The 20,626-nt window shown below is 36.0% G+C and overlaps 1 pseudogene; it reads right to left on the bottom strand.

The window, feature by feature from the left end:
• Window positions 1-1,780: 1,780 nt before the first annotated feature.
• Window positions 1,781-5,689, bottom strand: Hsp90ab1-ps6 (heat shock protein 90 alpha family class B member 1, pseudogene 6; annotated as a pseudogene).
• Between the last annotated feature and the right edge of the window lie 14,937 nt (window positions 5,690-20,626).

Below are 20,626 nucleotides of genomic sequence, written 5' to 3'. Positions count from 1 at the left end.
CATAAGGACACCAGATATACTAATTATAACAAATTAATTTATACAATTAAAATAAATAAAACTGTCACTGTTACTAAATTACCCTAATTTGATGACTTGGTAAAAAAAATGTACACAGTTGAAATTAATTTACAAATTAACATCATGCTTTGAAGTTCTTAAACCTTATCTGACATAAATAAAATCCATGTAGATTATAATAAAATAAAGGACACAATGGACTTTCTTTTATTCATCTAATTTTAATGGAACCATGTACTTACACTTTAATTTAATTATACAAAATGTAAGTCCATTTAAGATGTTAGCTGTTTTCCACATTTTTAAAGTATGTATGTGCTATTGTTAAGGAAGCAAGACCTTCTAATGATTTCATAAATAAATGCACCAATCTTAATCTTTTCTGACTGTGAGACTGAGTGTTGTTTGCTGTACTCCTCACATTACAAGGATTTCATAGAGAGAAGAAAATAACTGAAACCCTAAGCACTGGTATATTGTCATTATGAACAGAAAACATCTTTCCTGAACAAGTAGAAGCTTTATAGTTTAATTGTATTTACACTGATGAGTACACAGAAAGAAAAATCAATTTGTTGAAGCTTACTTCATTGCTAGTGAAACTCTATCATCCTTTATAAGGCTGGCACAAAATGCATAGCTTATCTCCCAAGTTCATTGAATATATTTTATAATATTCTGTGGTGTTATTTGGTTTTAGATGGGTTTGCTAGTTGAATTTTCAAAATGCTTCCATAAAGCAGGAAATATTATCTTCTAATATTTACTCCTAATCTCATTTATTATAATGTCAAAACAAAAGGGCATGAAATGAATATAAATTTCCAATTTTTCTGAGGTTCTTCGTGTTTAAGTCTCAAAGTTTTAGAGGAATATTTGCAAACCCTTTGTTTATAACATTGATTATTTTATCTTCCAATTTAATTAAACCATTAAATTTTCCTTGGGATGGTTGCTGAGGCAAGTTAAAATGTTCTGTTCATTAGCTATCTAATGGATACCTGGATGGGCAGAACGCATATCTAATATGCTCATGAAGAAAAGACAAAACAACACCCAGCATTGATTCTTTTGCTGCCCAGAAATACTTTCTGAGAAAGATAGCTTAAAAGCAGGAAAGATTTATTTTCCTTGTGGTTTCAGATGTCTCCGTCCATAGATACTCCATTTTCTAGCTGTGTGTTTGTTGTGTTTTAGTGCAATGTCAAGCTGATAAATCATGATAGAAGTTTGTGGTAGGGGGAAATAGTTCAGCTTCTGGACAACAGGAAACAAGGAGCGAGTGTGGTGATCACTGTGGAGCTCAAAGTCTTGTGCAGAGTGACCAACACACTATTCTCCCCCACATTTCAATGTTTCCACTTTCCTCCTTGATGACACTGGGGTAAGTCTTCAAAAATTAACTCTTGAAGTGCAGGCCAGATCTCAAAGCAATGCTTTCTGACCCATCAAGTAATTAATCAATTAAAAAGAGTTGGAGTATACGCCACCATCAACATTTCATTTTATATAAAACTGCATATTTTTTAGTTTGCATACTTTTAACTTCAGAACAAAATAAAACCAACAAAAAATCCACAATAACCAACACCCATCCCTGCTATTCTGTGGGAGGGAATCTTCTTGCCTTAAGGCACTAGTACAGGACAGAAGAGATTCTTGTAGACATGAGCAGAGAGACTAGTTGGTCAGTGCCAGTCAAGGTTGCTGGGGGAGCCACAAGAATACTATAGAGATGGCACGGGCTTCCCAAGAGCCTTCAGTAAACTTCTTCCATGCGAGAGGCATCCTCATCAACCCCCAGTGGGAGGATCTCATCAGGAACAGCGGCACTGTAATCTTCTACAGTGACCTCATCTTCATCAATGCCCAGGCCCACTTTAATCATGTGGCAGATGTGGTTGGAGTGGGTTTGGGTATCTTCAAGTGAGAAGCCAGTGGAAAGCAGAGCAGTTTCAAAGAGCAGCACCAACAGGTCCTTAACAGCTTTGTCATTTTTGTCTGCCTCAGCCTTCTGCTATAGCGTCGCTACAATTGTTTGGTCAGGGTTGATTGGGTCCATTGTAGAGGTGTCTCATAGTGCCGGGTCCTTCATGATCTGTTCCATGTCGGCTGTCCAGCCATAAGTGCTTGTCATGACGAGGCAGCAGGGTGAAGACACAAGCCTATTGAAGATTGTCACTTTTTCAACCTTCTTGTCCAAGATCTCCTTCATGAGCTTGCAGGAATTATCAAACATTTTCTTGCTCTCCTCTATTTTCTTCTCTTCCTCATCCTCTGGTAGCTCCAGGCCCTCCTTAGTCACTGAGACCAGGCTCTTTCCATCAAACTCCTTGAGCTGCAGCATGCAGTACTCACTAATAAGCTCAGTCACGTACACCACCTCAACACCCTGTTTCTGCACATTCTCCATAAAGGCAGGGGTGGCCACTTGCTCTTTGCTCTCACCAGTGAAATAGTAAATGGAGTTCTGTGTATCCTTCATATGAAACACATACTCTGACAGGGAAGTTACCTCTTCTCTAGACTAAGAGGTCTGATAGTGAAGGAGCTCACAGAGGCATTGATAATTAATGGAATCTTCAAGGATCCTAAGCTTTATGTTCTTGGAGAATGCCACATAAAATGTCTTATAATTATCTTTACTTTCATCCAACTCAGAAGAGCTCGAGGCTTTAGTAGTGTTGTTTCCTACTAATTAAATTATGTATATGGTGAAATATTTTTGCATGATGCATACATGGAACTCAGAGGACAAACTGTGGAAGACTTCCTTTTCACAATGTGGATTTCTGAGATCAAACTTGAGTTGCTATGCTAGGTAGCTTCAGGTTTGCTGACAGAATTGTAAAGGTTCAACCATAGTGTTTGATAAGTACTCATGGAAAATGTAGCATAAGTGTTTTAAGAAGATGCACACAGAAAATATGTCCTGAAAATACATTGCTCCAAAAACATTGAAAAATTGTATTCCTTCAGCAAGTTATTTACAACCAAAAATAAATTTAATACACAGACTAGGGAAGATGTTTGGACACAAGACACATGAACACACACACACACACACACACACACACACACACACACATATATATATATATGTATATATATATATACATATATACATATATAGATACAGAGATGCATATATAAATACATAGATTCACACAAAAATATATAAATGTATACATACACATATATATGTATATATAGTATGCATACAGATTATATAAGCATACATACAGACATTACATATAGATATAAAATGTATGTGTGTATGTGTGTGTTTGTGTATTCAATTAAAAGGTCTATTAGAGAGACTGTGCCTCCTAATGAAGAAACGATTGGCTCATTTAAGAGTTTAAGACAAGTCATCTTGAATAATATTTGCTCATAATATTGTATGTCTTGCATTTTTAAGTATGGAACAAAAACAAAGGGTATTTTGAGTGCAATATATTTTATCCATTTGTGAAAAAGAGTTAGTTTGTGTCATTAGAAAGTAGTTAGTTGGGGCTGTCATGACCTAGAATTAGTAAATTTCAAAGCAAACTTTATTTTTTATCTATTTCTATTTATCACCCTCTACCCCATATCTTAGATAAGATACGCACTTAACCTTATATCTCATATATTTATTTACCTAAAATGTAAAAGGCAGCCCAGTGGCCTAGTGGGTAGAGTTACTTGTATAAAGGTCTAAGGACCTGAGTATAACTTCTGGGTCCTACAAGGAGAAGGAGAAAAATGACTTGCAAAAGTTTTTGTTTGAGGACACATGTACCATTATGGTCACTAGAGGAGTACATGCATGCACACACAGAGACACACAGAGACATGCACAAATAATTAAAAACAATATTTTATGTTTTCTTTCCTTTGAACTTCCTGTAAAACCTCATAGATAATGAAATCTCCATATTCATTTTTTTCTCTGGTAACAGAGTATAGATATTTTACTCTGGTAACAGAGTTAGAGTTGATAAAGAAGAAATGCCATTGCCTTAAATAAGTCCTTAACAAGGACAAAAACCATACTGAATTACTACAAGAAATGAAATATCTAATATTCAAAATAAAAATATAAAGAGAAAACGTGTTTATAAAAGATCGAGTTAGCAAAATTTTACTAGAATGTTTTTTGAAAGTCTTAATAAATGTATAACAAACCTGAGTGTTCACAAAAATGAAAACAAGTTTGTTCTAACACCCAGTCTTCAGGATCTTGAGGTTGAATACCTAGTATCACCTGAACAACATCATCCTTTATACCATGGTTATCAGGATGTCAATTGTAACTTAACTAAATCTCACTTACTCTTGTCATTTACTTTTCACTTCATATGCCTATAAAGAACTCAAATTATCTTTTGTCATCCAAAGAATCAAGGCAAATAAATAATAAAAAGATAATCTGTATATAACTGAGACAGGGATTGCCCACCTAACTTTTATTATAGTTGTATTGTTTTAATAATTATGTCATGTTAATCCATCACTGTGCTGGTGAGTTTTATAGCAACTAAAATAATCTAGTATTATTTCAGAAGACAGAACCTCAATTGAGATACTGTCCCCACCCAATTGAACCAAGGAAAATCTTGTGGGATTTATCCCTTTTTGTTTAACAATGGAAGAGATTCTCATTGTAGATGGTACATTGTGGATGTGCTGATATTCCTAGGAATAATAATAATAATAATAATAATAATAATAATAATAATAATCAGGCTGAGAGATCCAGAAGGATCCAGGAGGAGCAATTCAATTAAGTATTGTTCTCCATGGCCTCATGTTCTTCTCTTGAGTTTCTGCTGTAAATTCCCTGGATGAAGTACTACAAGATGTGATATTAAATAGACCATTTCCTTTCCAATTTTGTTTCAGCCATGGTGTTTTATTGCTGGAATAGAATCCATATCTATAACTCTTATGACATCTAATGTAGGAAGGAGAACTTTTTTACAGTTTAGCTATACAGAAAATCATGTTATATATATATATATATATATATATATATATATATATATATATATAATTTTCTATTGTTGACAATGCCATGTATATACTTGAGGTCTAGTAAGGTACAGTAGTAGAAGATACAGCAAGTACAACCACAAACTTGATATTCCTGGAATCATGCAGCTTTTTTTTCAGTTTACTATGTTCACTTTTTTCAGTATGTTCTGCCACAGATGTTCTTCTATTTCCGTTGTAGAACATCCAATTAATTGGCCTCCCTACCTTCTGTTAGTGTAACAGAGGCCTCCTGTGAATACTAACTCTGTATTTGCATAGAATACCGAGAGCTCATTTCAGAATAGAACTCATGTTCCCAATATTTGAGATTAAACACAACCGAAGGTTGGGATTCTGGCCCAAAGTAACTGAACCAGTATTTCTGCATTCATATGCTGAAATTGTGCACATCAAAGCTGCTCTTCATATGCTAGATTCTCCTGACTGTCTTCTTAGGCTTTCAAGCTGTTGTTCATATGGTCAGTAAATATTTTAAATGCACTTTCATTTGTCAATGACTTAAAGCATTATTTAGGTTAGCAAGGAAGACATAGTTTAAAAGATACAGGAATTACTGCTCTTTAAGTTTTTATGATTCAAATATTTTTGTGTTGGAATAATTTGGCTGTAAGTTACCAACTGCTAACATGTCTATATCTGCTCTGGTTGCCTTGAGCATAATAAGGATTATCAGTTTATTGAAGCAATCCCACTAAAATCAGGGACTAGACAAGGCTGCGAACTCTTTCCCTACTTATTCAATATAATTCTTGAAGTTCTAGCCAGAGCAATCAGAAAACAAAAGGAGGTCAAGGGGATACAGATTGGAAAAGAAGAAGTCAAAATATCACTATTTGCAGATGATATGATAGTATATTTAAGTAATCCCAAAAGTTCCACCAGAGAACTACTAAACCTGATAAACAACTTCAGCAAAGTGGCTGGGTATAAAATTAACTCAAATAAATCAGTAGCCTTCCTCTACACAAAAGAGAAACAAGCTGAGAAAGAAATTAGGGAAATGACACCCTTCATAATAGACCCAAATAATATAAAGTACCTCGGTGTGACTATAACCAAGCAAGTAAAAGATCTGTACAATAAGAACTTCAAGACTCTGAAGAAAGAAACTGAAGAAGACCTCAGAAGATGGAAAGATCTCCCATGCTCATGGATTGGCAGGATTAATATAGTAAAAATGGCCATTTTACCAAAAGCAATCTACAGATTCAATGCAATCCCCATCAAAATACCAATCCAATTCTTCAAAGAGTTAGACAGAACAATTTGTAAATTCATCTGGAATAACAAAACCAGGATAGCTAAAACTATCCTCCACAATAAAAGGACCTCAGGGGGAATCACTATCCCTGAACTCAAGCAGTATTACAGAGCAATAGTGATAAAAACTGCATGGTATTGGTACAGAGACAGACAGATAGACCAATGGAACAGAATTGAAGACCCAGAAATGAACCCACACACCTATGGTCACTTGATTTTTGACAAAGGAGCCAAAACCATCCAATGAAAAAGGATAGCATTTTCAGCAAAAGGTGCTGGTTCAACTGGAGGTCAACATGTAGAAGAATGCAGATCGATCCATGCTTATCACCCTGTACAAAGCTTAAGTCCAAGTGGATCAAGGACCTCCACATCAAACCAGACACACTCAAACTAATAGAAGAAAAACTAGGGAAGCATCTGGAACACATGGGCACTAGAAAAAATTTCCTGAACAAAACCTCTATGGCTTATGCTCTAAGATCAAGAATCGACAAATGGGATCTCATAAAACTGCAAAGCTTCTGTAAGGCAAAGGACACTGTGGTTAGGACAAAACAGCAACCAACAGATTGGGAAAAGTTCTTTACCAATCCTACAACAGATAGAGGCCTTATTTCCAAAATATACAAAGAACTCAAGAAGTTAGACCGCAGGGAGACAAATAACCCTAATTAAAAAATGGGGTTCAGAGCTAAACAAAGAATTCACAGCTGAGGAATGCCGAATGGCTGAGAAACACCTAAAGAAATGTTCAACATCTTTAGTCATAAGGGAAATGCAAATCAAAACAACCCTGAGATTTCACCTCACACCAGTGAGAATGGCTAAGACCAAAAACTCAGGTGACAGAAGATGCTGGAGAGGATGCAGAGAAAGAGGAACACTCCTACATTGTTGGTGGGATTGCAGACTGTTACAACCATTCTGGAAATCAGTCTGGAGGTTCCTCAGAAAATTGGACATTGAACTGCTTGAGGACCCAGCTATACCTCTCTTGGGCATATACCCAAAAGATGCCCCAACATATAAAAAAGACACGTGATCCACTATGTTCATAGCAGCCTTATTTATAATAGCCAGAAGCTGGAAAGAACCCAGATGCCCTTCAACAGAGGAATGGATACAGAAATTGTGGTACATCTACACAATGGAATATTACTCAGCGAACAAAAACAATGACTTTATGAAATTCGTAGGCAAATGGTTGGAACTGGAAAATATCATCCTGAGTGAGGTAACCCAATCATAGAAAAACACACATGGTATGCACTCATTGATAAGTGGCTATTAGCCCAAATACTTGAATTACCCTAGATGCCTAGAACAAATGAAACTCAAGACGGATGATCAAAATGTGAATGCTTCACTCCTTCTTTAAAAGGGGAACAAGAATACCCATGGCAGGGAATAGAGAGGAAAAGATTAAAACGGACACAGAAGGAACACCCATTCAGAGCCTGCCCCACATGTGGCCCATACATATACAGCCATCTAATTAGACAAGATGGATGAAGCAAAGAAGTGCAGACCGACAGGAGCTGGATGTAGATCGCTCCTGAGAGACACAGCCAGAATACAGCAAACACAGAGGCGAATGCCAGCAGCCAACCACTGAAACTGAGAATAGGACCCCCGTTGAAGGAATCAGAGAAAGAACTGGAAGAGCTTGAAGGGGCTCGAGACCCCATATGTACAACAATGCCAAGCAACCAGAGCTTCCAGGGACTAAGCCACTACCTAAAGACTATACGTGGACTTACCCTGGACTCTGACCTCATAGGTAGCAATGCATATCCTAGTAAGAGCACCAGTGGAAGGGGAAGCCCTGGGTCCTGCTAAGACTGAACCCCCAGTAAACTAGATTGTTGGGGGGAGGGCGGCAATGGGGGGAGGATGGGGAGGGGAACACCCATTAGGAAGGGGAAGGGGGAGGGGGATGTTTGCCTGGAAACCGGGAAAGGGCATAACACTCGAAATGTATATAAGAAATACTCAAGTTAAAAAAAAAAAGAAATACTCAAGTTAATACAAAAAAAAGGATTATCAGTTTATCATCCAACTATAATAATCTCATGCCTTCATGATCATTTGAATATTTCATTTGAATATTATACAAAGATATAGACCAGTCTTGACTCTCAAAACATAGCCTCAGCCATGGCTAATTGAAATACCTGGTAGCAGATTTTTTGCTATCACAATATTAGGTGAACTCTATGTGACATTGCTCCAATTTCTAACTTGGAAAGGAGGTTCACATTTTCTGGAATACTACTGGAAAAAATCCTGTGATTGTTGCTAAGAGTCAAGGCTGCCATTACTGTACTGTGGGAGCCTCATGGAATGTGCTTAGTGCTAAAGTGGCAAAGTTGTGATTATTCTAAAACATGATGGTTATTGTTCAAAAAATTACTCTTGGCAGCACAAAAAGAGGAGCTGAATGGACAAGCTATGAAAGAAATAAGGCAGCCTGTAGCTTGACCTTAAAGTATAACTGGATATAGCAATAGCAGATCCTCCAGAGTCATAGTCCACCTGGTAATGTTATCCTGCCCAAAGTGACAGTTTTCCATATTAAATGTCCCTAGACATATTTGGCACATAGGTGAAAAGCAGTCTGTCATGCATAGTGAGTAATGGGTAACAGTAAAGTCTCAGGTTCTAACTCAAATTTCCAAGAACAATTACAGCAAATGTAAACTGCCATTCTGTAGAGGTGTTATAACATGGCTGCTTTGGCAAGGAATCACATTCAAAGATCTTTTATGTCAATGTGATCTAGGAGAAATACAGAAATTCCCTTAGTATATACCTTTAATCTCTCTGGCAAGAATATGGATACATCTTTAATATTTTAGTCGATAATATTGACACTGTTGGGGTAGAAATCTTGGCTTGCATCCAGACAGAACACACCAAAGGGTTCCACATGGAGAGTTTTAATGAGAGAAGAAGAGCAGAAGTGGGGATACCAGTCATGAGCATGTTGAGGGAAGGGGGGATGGGGAAAGAAGGGACAGAGGGGAAGAGCAGGGAAGAGAGCAAAGAGCAAGAGAGTGAGGAGGGGCCAAGCAGCCCCTTATATAGTGTCAGGCAGAGCTGGCTGCAAACAGGCAACCACGGGGCAGAGCATACCTGGCTGTTGCCAGGTATCTGTGGGGTGGAGCTTAGACACAATACCAATAGATGCTCCTTTAGCAATATATTTATTCTCCAACCATATAGGTAAAGTTAGTTTGTAGAAGGAGGCAGCCATATTTCAAGGTGACAGCTCTTTCAGGAGCAAACAAAGTGACAAATCAGAGAAAGATTTGACCTAATGAGTTAGATAATCCCAACTCTCATGAGGAACATTCAGGAAAGTAAGGTGACTTAAGTTCAGCAAGAGAGATAAATGAGTGTTTGTGGTATGAGATGGCAGCTTTTACTAGCTTTACAGTTTTATAGAGACAGAATTATTCAGAAAATGAGAAGTCATCAGGAGATAAGAAGATATGAGAATTAGTTTGAGAACAATTCAGTGAGAAGCTGAGAGAAGCCAGATTGAATCACTAAGCTTGGAGAGGAGTTTTGCTGGAACAGCTGAGTTGAACCTGAAAGAGAGGGAATTAGTTAAAATATGATCAGTGCTATTAAGGTTCAGAGCATCCATGTTTGAAGGCACCAGTTAACAAAATAATTTGATTGCTATGAAGATAACGGCCAAGGACCAAGAAAGAAAATTTTCAGTCTGCCTGAGAGCTATCACATTGCTGGTAAGGGTCAAAGGCCTAATATATGTTTGTGTCACATAATTGCATAGGAAGTATAACAGTTTGGAGCATCACCTATTGTAAAATTTGAAGTCATCACTACTGTAACATTAGGGGTTATCATCATTATAATCATAAGGGCATCACCTACTATGAAAAGGAAATAGAGCATCCCTCAGTCTAACAATAGGGTCATTCTCTCCTGTAACAAAAGATACCATAATCTACTGTTATAATGGGACATCTCTTTCTGTTACAGTAGTGATATCACAGTAGGAAACATCACCTACTGAAATAATAGAGGTGCTCCCCACTGTAAAAATAAGGAACTTCACTCACAATAACAATAGGCACACCACCTAGTATAACAGTAGAGGTTACCTATTGTAACAATAGAAGACACCACATACACTAACAATAGAGTCATTGCCTACTATAACAATAGGGGGTATGATTTCCTATAACAATAGGGAGCCTCAACACCTGTAATAATATGAACATCACCTACTGTAACAACAGGGGTCCTTACCTACTAAAACAATAGGTGGTATCAACCTTTGTTCCTTCCAGTACCCTAGTGTGCTTCTTTCTGCAGAGAAAAGAGGAAAATCAAGGAAACCAGAAGCTCTCATTTGTAAAGATACTCCTTACTTCTCTTTCTTTAGAGGCAAAGCAAAAGATCTGAGCCTGTTGATAGCTGAAATTCTCATGAAAAGTAATAGGTTGAGAGAAGTTCATTACATCTATCCATAGCTCTAATTATCAAGAAAGAATGTGGGCTTCAATGCACTATATTTCCAAAATTTTATTATTCTTTCGGAATATATTAAGGAAAATATAAACATATCATTTAAATATGAAATTATCCAAAATGTAATTTTAGTGTAAATAATATTTATATATAAGTTAGTTCTTCTTGATTCCATTTCCCATTTTTCAAGGTAACACATCACATTTTAAAGATCTTTTCAAATTTACAATAGGATATATTTTTGATGTTTGAAACAGGTTAAACTTCTGTTTTGTGAGAGACACTCTAGACAGTAAAATAAAAATATTTCTATGGTGATATGAATATATACGTCCATTTCATTATTTAAGATTAATGATCCATAGTAATGTCCTGGGAACTTATATTTAATTGAATTTTTTCATAAAGCAAACTTGTGCTGGATTCTGTGCCTTTTCAGGAAGTGACAACATAACACCTAAGGTTGAGATCTTGGATCTGGTTACGGTTCCCTCTAGATTGTACATTTTGTTCGGTACATCATCTTTCACACATAATGAAACTTAGTCAACAACAAGGATGAGTAGCCAAACTAGAGGAAGCCATGTGTTTTATTTCTGTGACAATTCAACAGCACCTTAATATTTACCTTAATATGACCCTTAATATTTTTAAATACCTTTAGCAATTGGCTCATCTTAAAACTTACAATTCTTTTTTAACATAGCAATATGGCAATACAATAAATTTTTAGGCTATATGATTTTACATACATTTTCTATTATGTATCCTAGAATTAGTGTTCATGTATACTTTGATGATTTAGATCTGCTCACTTATTATAAACACAAGATTCACAATATTTTAATATCATAGATGTGCACATATGTTTAAATATGTTACATATGCTGAGGAAGGGTATAGACTACAGAATGTATACTATGTCTTGAAAACAATTTTTGATGAATTTTTATTATGTATGTTAGTCCAAAGATCTTGTTAGAATAATAAAAGCTCATCTTCATTTCTTTTTAAAGTGAGTTTTCCAGTAATTACTATTTTTACATAGTCGAGTTTACATTTTCCCATATGTATGTCCACTGAAAACTTTAGACACACTTAATCATTTTAATATATATCACATGGTATATAAGCTATATATTGAAGTCTGAGTACTAAGAAAATATATACATATACATACACACATATACATATATATACATATATATATGCACACAAACACACACAAATATGGTCAAAAGTCACTCTGTCAGAGTGTATTTACTACCAAAATATTTGTGTTTATAGCACAAATGTAATAACACAGTGAATGTTGGTGGTACAATGAAAAAAATACTGAAGAATGTTGGCAGTACAAGCTAACACAAACGGTAAAAATCAGTACACAATGAGTGTGTATTGTAACAAACAGCTAACATTTTGTATGAATTCTACTGGTCAACTAATTGGTAGTTGTTGGAGATGGAGCTCAATCCTTATGTCCAAAATCAGCAGAAATAGCTGGTCATATTTGAGATATTTCTGTGTTTGCATTTTGTGAGTTTCCAAGACTCCTTACATAGATGTACTTTCACAGAAGTTTATTTATATCAACATATCACACAAGAAACCCAGGATTTACATGTATGTCCTTCCTGTGTGTTGATGTGAGGTCACTTTTTCATAATGAACATTATAGCAGGAATTAAGGTATCTATTTTTTTTTGGTTTTGCAGTTTTTTTACATTTTTTTTATTTTTTATTTGATAAATAGCATCTCTTTATTCTTTATAATTATCCAGCAATACAAATACTTATTATAAACTGTGTTTACAATAAGTTAAACATGGCTAATTTTTACAAAGTTGCACATTAAAGCAGAGATTCAAGTACCATATTCTTGTAATAAGAAGAATATTGCTGTTTTATTGACAAATATGAATGGTGTTGGGCAAAGGGAAAAGCAAAAATTCTTTTGTTTTTGCAAAAATTCTTTAGAAAAACCTTTAGTGATATATTTTACCTGTACTGCATTTTAAAGTTTTAAAGAGGAAATTATTTTAAATTTTAATTCTATTCATTACTGTTGTGTTCATTTGTGTGCAGAGTATGTGTGTGTTAGCATGTGTGTGTGTGTGTATGTGGGTAAATGTGTGTGTGCATGTGTGTGAGTGTGTGTGTGTAGGCATGTGTGTGTATGTGGGTATATGTGTGTGTGTGCATGTGTGTGAGTGTGTGTGTGAGTAAGTGTGTGAGTGTGTGTGTGTTTGTGTGTGTATGTGTACAGGGGTATTTCATGTCATATCTTGAAAGTGGAGAACAGAGAATAACTTCATAAAGTACATTCTTTCTTTCTACCTTTCTTGAAATCTGGGATCAAATAAAGTCTTCAGGCTCATGAGGCAAGCCTATTATGATGAAGTTGATCTTGTATTCTCTAAGAGACAAATTATTTGGTTCATAATTTCAAAAATCAAGTTACATGGTTTAGCTTTCCTTTTTTCAGATTGATCGTAAATTCCTGAATATGTTAATACTATATTAAATCATGTAAGTTATTCCATAGCTAAGGAACTAAATATATGAATGTTTATACTCAATAAAATAAAATAGTAAGTGAAATAAAGTTGTTTAATAAGGCAATGAATCATGCAAGAACAGTCTTTTTAGTGCCTGTGCACTCCAATAATAGCCATACTTTGGTAGTAGTTAGAGGAAATATTAAATTTCCCCATAATGAAACAGTCCCTGAAGTTTTGTACTAATGAATGAACCTTCTGTCTCTTATCACTTGAAAGAAAGCAGGACCAATGAAACCTTTTCTTTTGGAGTTGTAATGCTATTAAATGAATTATTGAGCTCAATTTTCATTTAATTCTATTCATTATTAAACTTTTTGATTTTTATTCCTGAGTTTTACAGCTATAAATGTTATTGTTTTATTAACTCTATTCAATTCCAGTCAAGGTGACAGCTTACCATATTAGTGTCCAGTTTCACAGAATATTTTTCAAATCAAATGGCCATTGACATATCACTTCTCCTTGCACCTATAGGTGGTGTGGTCATCACTGTTGACATATCTGCAAAAATCAGATTTATTCTTCACACTTTTCACAGTGAGGTTAAGAAAAAATGTTCTCATTTTCCTACACATTTTTTTCTATTATAAATTCATTTCTACTTTATTTAGAGGAAACTATAATGTGAAACAAGATAAACAGATACTGCCCACAGGGAAGCAGAGCTATGGTTGTGTTCATTCTGTCCTTATTATTAGGGGCCCAGATGCTTGGCCCAGTTGGATTTCTATAGATAGTGCGATTTGCCATAGGTAGTCTTGATATACTGTTTCAGTATAGTTAAAAAAAGTGACAGAAATAGTTCCTGGGAGTCCCCACTCCTCCAAGATCTGTGTCCTCTAGCCGTTTAATTGTCAGCTGCTTTCATACACATCACCTTGGTGGGTTGTTACCATGACTGACACACACCACTTTAGCTCCACACATTCTATAGTGTAGCACAACTTCCTGTCACAGACTCTGCTCACACTCCCAATAATCTAGGGAAATCATGACTCAACAAACTATAACCCAATAATCAGATTTATTTATTAAATACTCAATGTATAATATATCCACATGATAAACTTACAACCAATTGATAAGGATATAAACTGCCCTCCTAGATAAATTGGCCTAGAGAAATCGATCCCCGCTATCTTAGCAATTCAGGACCACCCGGATTTTGGTCATCCTTCTCTGTCTCCATTTTGATTCTCCCTCCTTCTCTTTCTCTCCCTCTCTAAAAAACTTTTTCCTGCCTTATTCTTTTACTGTCCAATCATGGCCTTAATCTAACTTGTGCAAGCTCTCACCTGCATAATGACATCAACCTATAATATACTCAGTGTCTTTCAAAGTACTTTAACCAAACAAAAGTCAAGAAACAGAATTTGGTATATCAAGGGAAAGCTCCAAGCCTTGACACTATTATTGATGCTATGGTGTGCTCATGGACAGGATCCTAGTATTTCCGCCCTAGGAGAAGTCCAACAAACAGCTGACTAAGAATAATGAAGATACTTATACTCAACCAATGGACTGAATTCAGGGACCACTGTGATTGAATTAGAAAAAGGCTAGAAGAAGCTTTCAAAATCAGCAGCAATAACTAGTCAATATTTGGTGTATTTCTGTGTTGGCATTTTGTGAAGTTCCAATGTGCCTTACAGAGATGAACTTTCAATAAGATTTATTTATATCAACATATAGCAAAAGGAACCCAGAATTTATACCTATGTCCTTCATGTGTGTTGGTGTGAGATCGATTTACATAATGAGCATTATAACAGAAATTTGGATATTTATTTTATTTCTTTTGATTTTACTGTTTTATTGACAAATGTGAATGGTGTTGGGTAAAATAAAAAAAGAAACATTCTTTAGAAAAAATTCTACCATGATATATTTATTCCTACTCCCTTTTAAATTGTTTTCAAAAGAAATTATTTTAAATTTCAATTCTATTCATTACTATTGTGTTCATTTGTGAGTATAGTATTGTGTATTTGCATATGTGTGTGCATACCGTAGGAAGAGTGCAGTCTCAACTAACCCAGACCTATAAGATCTCTCATACACTGAGCCACCAACCAGCCAGCATACAGGAGCTGATCTTAGGCCCCTGACACATATACAGCAAAGGAGCCTGGTCTGGTTTCAGTGGGAGAAGATAGCCTAATCCTGGAGAGACTTGAGGCCCCAGGTTGGGGCAAAGCCTGGTTGAGGGAGGAAAATACTCATGGAGACAGGGAGGAGGAGGAATGAGATGAGGAACTGTGGGAGGGGTGACCAGATGGAGAGCAATGAGTAGACTCTAAAAAACAATAATAATAAAAGAAAAGAAAAGAGAAGTAAAGAGGACGACAGTAAAAAACAAAACAAAACAATACAAAACAAAACAAAAAATGAGCTTGCCAAGAGAAAGGGCCTCCACTAAGATACAGTTCTGTCAAACTTGCTATTTTAATTTTTACTTCATATCAGATGAATTAAGTAGGAATAGATGTAAGGAATAAATGACAATAAATGTACAATGTTACAAAAAGACACTGTCAATGGATCTTTTTTATAGATTAGTATGGAAATCAGAAGATAACTTATTTGACAGCACAAGTTGAAAGACACAATTAAGCCTTGGTAAAAATATAACCACTGGACAGAAGATTTATGATGAAGTAAAAACAACATTACTTAGGAAAAAGCCATTCAGATTAAAAGAAATATAATATCAATTTTGAAGGAATACAATCAATTCTTGACTAAGTTATTCAATACCAACGAGAAATAGTTGAATTAGCCCAGGATGTAAAGTAGTCTGTATAATAGCAACTAATTTGAAATCTCAAAAATCCATAATCAGTTTAGTGCTGCTGAGATTACTGAAGATAAAGAGACAAAGTAGATAATGACCTAGAAAATACAAGCACAGCATGAAATAAAATAGATTGCTTCCCTTCAAAAATCTATTAGAATGTTTTACATTTAGATGTTGATAAGTATTAAACGCAATGATTTTTATCAATCATTGTATGATAGTGATTATGTATATTATTTTAATAAAGTAAAAATATCGATATAATTAGTGTGTAAAAGAGCATGGGTTTATGAAAAATGTACAGCACCAAGTCTCCACTAGTAATTGTCTTCCAGACTTTCTAAGTGGTTATAACAATTGCTAGCAATCAATAAACAAAAAGCAAGAAGCACACTTTCAGTATTACTTTTTTGTCTTGGAGAACAATCACTACATATTACAAGTGTTCCATGGCATAATCAGAAAGTACACATGATCTAAAGAAAGTAACTCTGTAGATTGTAGCTTGGTTACTATTTCCTTAATGGTTAATGTCATCATATAAATTAATACGAAATCATATTTATCTTTCTGGGTCTAGATTAACTCTCTTAGCAATATTTTTCTAGTTGTAACTATTTGTCTACAAAATTGAAGATGTCATTATTAAACAGCTGAATAATACTTCATGGTGTAAATATACCACACTTTCTATTCCCATTCCTCTGTTTAGGGACATCTAGGCTGTTCCCAATATTTGAATATCGTGAATAAAGAAACAAGGAACATGCTGAGCAAGTCTCTGTGGTTGAATGTAGTGTCCTTTGGATATATGCACAAATTGATATAGCTGACACTCGAGGTAAATCAATTAACAGCTACCAGAGGAATGGCTACATTGATTTACACAGTGGCTGTATGACTTGTAATGGATGAGTACTCCTCTTTCTCCACAGTATAAACTGTTGTTTTTTTCTTAGCCATTCAGACAGATATAAAATGGGCTCGAAAGAGAATTTTGATTTTCATTCTAGCAGTGACAAAGGACCTTGAACATTAATATAAATATTTCTCAATCATTTGGGTTTTCTTGTCTTGGCAACTTTCTTTTAGATCTATCTCCCAGTTTGATGAGATTATTTAGATTCTTTTTGTTTTTTCAGTTCTTTATACATATTTAGATGTTAGTTCTCTAATGGATATCACTCTCAATATGATGGTAGGAACGATTTTATGGATGAACTGGGGTAAGGGTAACAGGAGCAGTAGGATCAATTAGAAGGGAGAGGATGTGGGGAGAGACAGCCAGAATTAAGGAACACTTGACAGGAAGCTGGTGCTAAAGGAGTCTCCAAAAATTGCAGGAGACTTAGACACAACTGATCATCTATTATCACCAAATGAAGCTTCTAGTATGGAGATTGACTTGCCTTACATTCAAGTGAGTTGTTTACTAAAGGGGTGCCATGGAAAGACCCAACTAATACAGACTGGTACAAAGAAAATAGGTCCCTCTCCACAAACAGTAGTCAAGGCCTCTTTGCTGAAGATACACTTATTCAACTCATTGAATATTGAGGAGTCAAGTGGTTCTCTACATAGGACTTTTACCCCTGTGTTTCAATATTTATTATTGGAAGGTACTCTGAAGGATGCAAAAGACAAAGGTACCCACTTATCCCTCTTATCTACAATGCTTGCCTGCAAGATATGATAGGTCAGTGGTGCCAAAAGCCTATGGGAATAACTGACCAAGGTCTGACTTGACTTAACATTCATTCTATGAGATGGGAACCATACCTGGCAGTACTTGGATGATCAAGAACCAAAGATAAGATATCCAAGAGACCTATGGTTAATGCAAATACTACTGTCCTAAAAAAGTATAGTATTAAAAACGAAGCTGTTAATTCTATTCCTTTGGTATACCCGCCCGTCTCTGTACAAATTACATACAGCTTTTATTACTATTGCTGTGTAATACGCCTTGAGGTCCGGGATTGTGATTCCATCAGAAGTTCTTTTATTGTCAAGGATAGTTATTGCTACTCTGGTTTTTTTCATTATTCCTAATGAATTTGCAAGTAGTTCTTTCTAACTATGAAGAATTGAGTAGAAATTTTGATGGGGATTACATTGAATCTGTAGATTGCTTTTGGCAAAGTGGCCATTTTTTTCTATATTAATCCTGCCATGAGCATGAGAGATCTTTACATCTTCTGAGATCTTCTTCAATTTCTTACTTCAGAGACTTAATGTTCTTGTCATACGGATCATTCACTTGCTTGGTTAGAGTCACACTGAGGTATTTTATATTATTTGGGACTCTAACGGAAGGTGTCATTTCCCTAGTTTCTTTTATTTCTTCCATTTTTATTAAAATTTCTTATTTACTTGGCCTGTTTATCCTTTGAGTAGAGGAAGGCTACTGATTTGTTTGAGTGAATTTTATACCCAGCCACTTGACTTAAGTTGTTTATCAGCTATAGGACCAAAAAAAATGAACCCATAAACCTATGTTAACTTGATCTTTGACAAAAGAGCTAAAACTGTTCAATGGAAAAATGACAGCATTTTTTTCATTTTAATTTTATTTATTTATTTATTTATTTATTTATTTATTTATTTATTTATTTATATTTACACTCCAGATTTTATTCCCTCCTAGTCTACTTCCCATACCTCTTCCCCCTTGTGTCTCCACTAGGCTGTCTCCACCTACTAACCCCATCAGACCTCTAAACTTCCTGTGGCCTCCAGTTTCTTGGGGTTTAGGTACATCTTCCCTGACTGAACCCAGAACTGGGAGTCCTCTGCTATATATATGAGGGAAGCCTCACCTCAACTGGTGCATGCTGCCTGGTTTGTGATCTGGTGTATGAGAGATCTCAGGGGTCCAGGTTAATTGAGACTACTGGCCCTCCTACAAGGTTGCCCTCCTCCTCAGCTTCCTCCCGCTTTCCCCAAATTCAAGCAAAGGGGTCAGCAGCTTCTCTTTGTTGCTTGGGTGCACATATCTGCATCTGACTCTTTCAACTGCTTGTTGGGTCTTTCGGAAGTCAGTCATGATAGGTCCCTTTGTGTGAATGTCCCATGACCTCAGTAATTGTGTCAAGTCTTGAGGGCTCCCCTAGAGCTGAATCCCACTTTGGGCCTGTCACCGGACCTTCTTTTCTTCAGGGTTTTCTCCATTTTCATCCCTGGGTTTCTCTAAGACAGGAAGAATTATGGATCAGAGCTGTGACTGTGAAATAGCAAGGTTCCCTCCTCCCTTTGTGTCCTGAGAGTCTCTTACTTCCCAGGTCTTTGGTACATTCTAGGGGGTCCTCCCTACCTCCTTCCTCTTAAGGTTTCCTGTTGCCATTCTCTCTGCTGGCCCTCAGAGTTTTGGTCCTTTTCTCCCAACACAAAACCAGATCCTATTTTCCTCTCCCCACACTCTTATCCCCGTTCCCTCCCCCATGAGTTTGCTTTCTTCTTCCTTCGAACTGGGACTGAGGTGTTCTCACTTGGGCCCTTCTGCTTGTTGACCATTTTGAATTCTGTGGACAATATCTTGGGTACTCTATCCTTTTTTCTTTTCTTTCTCTTTCTTTTTGACTAATATCCACTTATTAGTGAGAACATACCTTCATGTCCTTTGCAGTCTGAGTGACCTTACTCAGGATGATATTTTCTAGTTCAATCCATTTGCCTGCAAATCTCAGAATTTTGCCCATTCTCTTCTAAGAGAGCAATTTCAACAAATGTTCTGGTTCATCTGGAGGTCAGCATGTAAAAGAATGCAAATTGACCCATGCTTATCTCCTTGTACAAAGCTCAAGTCCAAGTGAATCAAAGATCTCTGCATAAAAGCAGATTCACTGAAAGTAATAGAAGAGAAAGTGGGAAAGAGCCTCGATTACATAGGCATAAGTAAAAATTTCCTGAACAGAATACCAATGGCTTATGCTCTAAGATCAAGAATTGACAAATGAGATCTTATAAATTTGCAAAGCTTTTGTAAGGCAAAGGCAACTGTCAATAGGACAAAACAACAAGCAACAGATTGGGAAAATATCTTTACCAATCCTACATCTGATACAGGGCTAACATCTAATATATACAAAGAACTCAAGAAGTTAGACTCCTGATAATCAAATAACCCTATTAAAAAAGGGTTACAGAGCTAAACAAAGAATTCTCAACTGAGGAATACTGAATGGCAGAGAAGCACCTAAAGAAATGTTCAACATCCTTGGTTATCAGGGAAATGCAAATCAAAAGAACCCTGAGATTCTACCTCACACCAGTCAGCTGTGATTAATGGCTTAGTCCATGGTTAAGATAAAAAACTCAGGTGACAATAGATGCTGGTGTAGAGGTGGAGAAAGAGGAATACTCCTTCATCATTGGTGAGGGTGTAAGCTGGTACAACCACTCTGGAAATCAGTCTAGGGGTTCGTCAGAAAGATGCTCC

This window comes from Rattus norvegicus, chromosome 2 (assembly GCF_036323735.1).
Source record: "Rattus norvegicus strain BN/NHsdMcwi chromosome 2, GRCr8, whole genome shotgun sequence".
Classification (NCBI taxonomy): domain Eukaryota; kingdom Metazoa; phylum Chordata; class Mammalia; order Rodentia; family Muridae; genus Rattus; species Rattus norvegicus.
This window is presented reverse-complemented; position numbering and strand designations above follow the sequence as displayed.